This window comes from Tamandua tetradactyla, chromosome 16 (assembly GCF_023851605.1).
Source record: "Tamandua tetradactyla isolate mTamTet1 chromosome 16, mTamTet1.pri, whole genome shotgun sequence".
NCBI lineage: Eukaryota > Metazoa > Chordata > Mammalia > Pilosa > Myrmecophagidae > Tamandua > Tamandua tetradactyla.
The window spans coordinates 22,783,338-22,788,126 of NC_135342.1; positions in this window are offsets into that span (position 1 = coordinate 22,783,338).

A 4,789-nucleotide genomic window follows, 5' to 3' on the forward strand; every position below is an offset into this window, starting at 1 on the left:
TGAGCTACATCATATTCTAGTTTAATACTTTATACAATAATAAAATTGCTTTCTTTCTCTTGTCCCTTTGTGGAAAGGTTTTCTGTGCCAGGAGAAGACTTTGGTTTTAGTTATAGTTGCACAACATCAGCCACTGGCTGGGGCTTTCTTGGAAAAGCTACCTCTGCTCCAAAACTAAGGTAGATCCTGAGAGCACTGCAAATGGGGACAGTCAACTCAGTGCACCCCTGTAGGTGAATTCTTTCTTGGAGAGATTTCTGAATGGTACAGCTTCAAAGCTGCCACACACGTGTGCAAGCACATATGATTAAAGCCTTGGTACTCTTACCATAAACATAGCACTTCACAACTAGAAGTACCCATAGCAATGTACAGTGCAAAGGTAGTCAAACGCTTTTAGTCTTGAACAACTTTGTGCAGACTGCCTTATGTGCAAGTCTAATGCATAAAACAGGAAAGAGGATTGCTGGTTTCTTTCTGGATAAAGCACAGAAGAGCTCTAGACCCTCAAAAGAGCCTTCACTTTCACTGATGTGGAAAGTCCCTTAAAATGCCCTAGAAAACCGCTTCCAAGACACCCAGTCATTCAACACACACATTCCTGCTATAAGCCGAGCACTGTTCTGGGATCTGAAGACATAATGGTGACCAGGGTAGATTCAGTCACTGATCTCATGGGCCTGGAAGTCCAGCAGGGAAGAGAAACCCATCAGCAGACAAGGTTAGCCCAGAGGGTTATAATAGGGGAGGCACAGGCAGAAGGGTCAGAGGAGTGATGAGGGAAGCACAAGCAAAATGGTTGAGATTGTGATGGGAAAAGCCCAAAGAGTTTGGAGTGGCACCAAATGCTCCTACATGAGGGATTTCCTCTATTGAAAACTTTCCAGCAACTTGTGGACCTGCTCAGGTTGGCCGGTTGGAGAACCAGAGGCTGTCTGTAGGATAACCAAGACACCCCATTCAATAGCTAGTGTGCTGATTCAGCCACTGATGTGTGAGCCCCTCTGAGATCAGCCGAGATGGGTATGACTATCAGAAGAATCACTCAGCTAAGTCCAGTCAAAACTTCAAAACCAAAAAATTAACTGTGAACTATAAAGCTTGTTGCTTTAGGCCACGGAGTTTAGTTTGCTTTGAAGCAAAATCCAACTGATACACACATAATCAGAGGTACTAGGATCTATCAAAATGTTGATCTGTTAAATAAAACAGACATAAATTAAGCACAATCAGATTTTTCAGAGAAACAACAATGTTGAAATTCTGAGTAATTACATGATTCCCTTCTGATTTTGGCAAGACACTCTTTATCTCTCTGTCCTTCTTCTTTAGCATACATGTCTTTTACAAAAATGGTTATCTCCTCCATTTAGTCTTCTTTTAAAAGCTTTGAAGTGACATTAATTTTGAAATTAATCATTTAAAGAAACCAAAGAAAGATGACCATCTTTGGCCAGGGACTTGGCTTTGCACTGATTGACAATCACTGGGTCCATAATTAGTAAACATGAAAATAACACTGGAATTCAAGGATGAGGAAGAGTCGCTGAGCTTTAGAGTTAGAGGAACCTTAATTGGTATGTATGGTAGTTACCAGTTTTCAGAAAACACAAAAACGTCAAATCCTGCATTTTCAAAAGCCAGGAAATGTCAGAATCTTCCAAGAAAGACAGATTTTTGAAAATCCTCACTGGGAACCAGACTCCAGGAACCCTGTCCAATGCTAACTGACCGAAATCATTTAATGGCCAGGCCACAAAATTCAAGCCCAGATTCTGCCTCTTCCACCCCCAGAAGAGATAGCTATCCATGAGCAATCAGAACCAGCCCCAGGGTGGCCAAGAACCCATTTGGCATTTGAGAACAAAAGAGACTTACCAAATTGGCCAACAGAACCTGAGGCACAAGGTGCACTTTTGAGCTTTTAGTTTCTGTTGGCGCTGATAAAAAGAATTCAGGTGGCTAAATAAGGACTGAAGAATAATGCCAAGGAATAACTGAAAGACATTTAGTTAATTCTTAGCACATTAAGTACTTTGACACCAATAAAGATTGACTTCATCTAACCAAGTACACACAGGGTTTATATAAGAGAAAGAGGATACAGGGAGGAAGAAAACACAGATTCTTTGGAATCCTTTCCTTGGGTGCACTGCTTATTTGATGTCAGCAGTCAGAGACTGGTTAGAGGATACTTCTCTGGGACAGCTGGATGGTTCATCAATAAAAACAAATTCAGTTCTTTATGGATTGTCCAGAAAACCCCGAGAATTCAACTGCTTAGTATGTGAAAAGATCTTTCCATATAATATCTGTCACTGTCCTTAGTGCCTCCATGTCAGGTTTTCATCATTTCCTCTATGAGAATTTTTCACACTCCTCTCCCATTAGACATGGGTATTATCATTGCTTTTCAAGCCTTGTAAACTTGATGGGCAAGAAAAGGTGAATTGATACTGTGTACAATTTTATTTCCTTGATTACTGAGACTGGGCTTTTTGTGTGTTATTTACACTGTGGAATCTCACTGGTCTGAGTTATTGATTCATGTCCTCGGCCCCTTTACCGACACTCCTTTCAGAACTTTAGCCATTGATTCTATAAGCTTGACATACAATGAAGATACTAATCCTTTTTTATGGTGCTGGCTCAAGATTTCCCCCCCATGCACTTATCCTTTAATTTGGATCCTTTGTTTTTTCCAAACGAGGAAATTATTTCTTATTAAATCCAGTCTTTTGTATTTTTTTGTGATTGTCCAATTACCTCTACTTTTAGAAAGACCACCTCCCCATGCATACCTTTTGACCCAGCAATTATACATCAAGGAAGTGTGTAAAATGCAAACACAAGACCGTTTATTTCAGCTTTGATTACTGTTGTGGGGTGCACCAAAGGAGAGACCACACAAGACTAAAACAGGAGAAATAATCCCAATATCTAAACACAGAGGACTTGTGCATCTCACACGATGGTATACTATGCAACCATTAAAAAAAATAAAAATCTAAAATTAGCCACATAAAAATACATAATAGTTATCACTGATTGACTGATTGACTGTGATTCATCTTACAAAACTATCTTCAGAAAATATTTGACCAAAGATGATTGAAATCTTTCTTACAAGGCCCTAAATAAGTGAACTTGTACTTTTTCTTCAATAAGAGGAAGATTAGGGACTCTTTAAGAATGAAATCAGTAAAAACTTTTTTTAAATACTTTTATTGACAAAACATAGCAACATACAAACACGAACATTCATAACATATGAACATTACATTCTTGGTATATAATCAATAACTCACTGTGCTGGTTTGAAATGATGTATGTACCCTAGAAAAGCCATGTTTTAATCTAATCCCATTTTGTAAAGGCAGTCATTTCTTCTAATCCCTATTCAGTATTGTATGTTTGAAACTGTAATTAGATCATCTCCCCGGAGATGTGATTTAATCAAGAGTGGTTGTTAAACTGGATTAAGTGGAACATATCTCCACCCATTTGGGTGGGTCTTGATTAGTTTACTGGAATCCTGTAAAAGAGGAAACATTTTGGAGAAAGCGAGAGATTTCTGAGAGGGCAGAATGCTGTAGCCACGAGAAGCAGAGAGTCCATCAGCCAGCAACCTTTGGAGATGAAGAAGGAAAACGCCTCCCAGGGAGCTTCATGAAACAGGAAGTCAGGAGAGAAAGCTAGCAGATGACACCGTGTTTGCCATGTGCCCTACCAGCTGATAAAGAAACCCTGTGTTTGCCATGTGCCTCCTCATTTGAGAGAGAAACCCTGAATTTCATTGGCCATCCTGAACCAAGGTATCTTTCCCTGGATGCCTTTGATTGGACATTTCTGTAGACTTGTTTTAATTGGGACATTTTCTTGGCCTTAGAACTGTAAACTAGCAACTTATTAAATTCCCCTTTTTAAAAGCCATTCCATTTCTGGTATATTGCATTCTGGCAGCTAGCAAACTAAAACAGATTTTGATACTGGGAGAGTGGGGTGCTGCTGTGGTTTGCAGATACCAAATATATTTTAACCTGTGTTCCCCTTATTTTTTGTCTATACCCCTTACCACTTACCTTCATTGATCGCTAGTATTTCAATCTACTCAATTTATTTTAACATTTGTTCCCCCTATTATTTATTTTAGTAAAAACGTTTTTAACAAAGTCTCTAATTTCCTAATAAATGTAATATTAAGTAAAAATCAAGAGGGAATTTAAGGGGTGAGGCTGCTGTTCTTTATCTCAATTGTAGTGGTGATTACACGACTCTATGCATTTGTAAAAGCTCCTAAAGTGTATGCCTCAAATAAATTTTCCTGTATGTAAATTTTAAATAAACTTTAAAAATTACAAATGTGGCTCTCATTATAGTTCTATTGGATGATGCCGCCCCAGAAGAAATATAACAAAAAAGCAAATATACATCATGTTTTCTCAAGACAAGGAGGAAGATATGAAAATTTCAAAATATGCTACCTGCTTTTATTTCTGTTCTTTACCTGAAATTATAGAAATTGTGTATGGGCAAAAGAAAGGCTTAGGCTTGAGGAACTATGCCCTTGGAATATTATCAGCAGCCTTGTTGAATTCATAGTCTTTCAGATAAAAGAAAAAAACATCACATGGTGAATAGATTTACCAAGGCACTAGAAGTGCATGTTGATATGTTCCAATTTAAGTAAAATTGGACTCATTTAATCATTCATCAAATATTTGCTGTGAGTTCGTCCTATTCCAGGTACTGGATGTTTGGCAGGGAATAAGATACTTTCCCTGGGAGC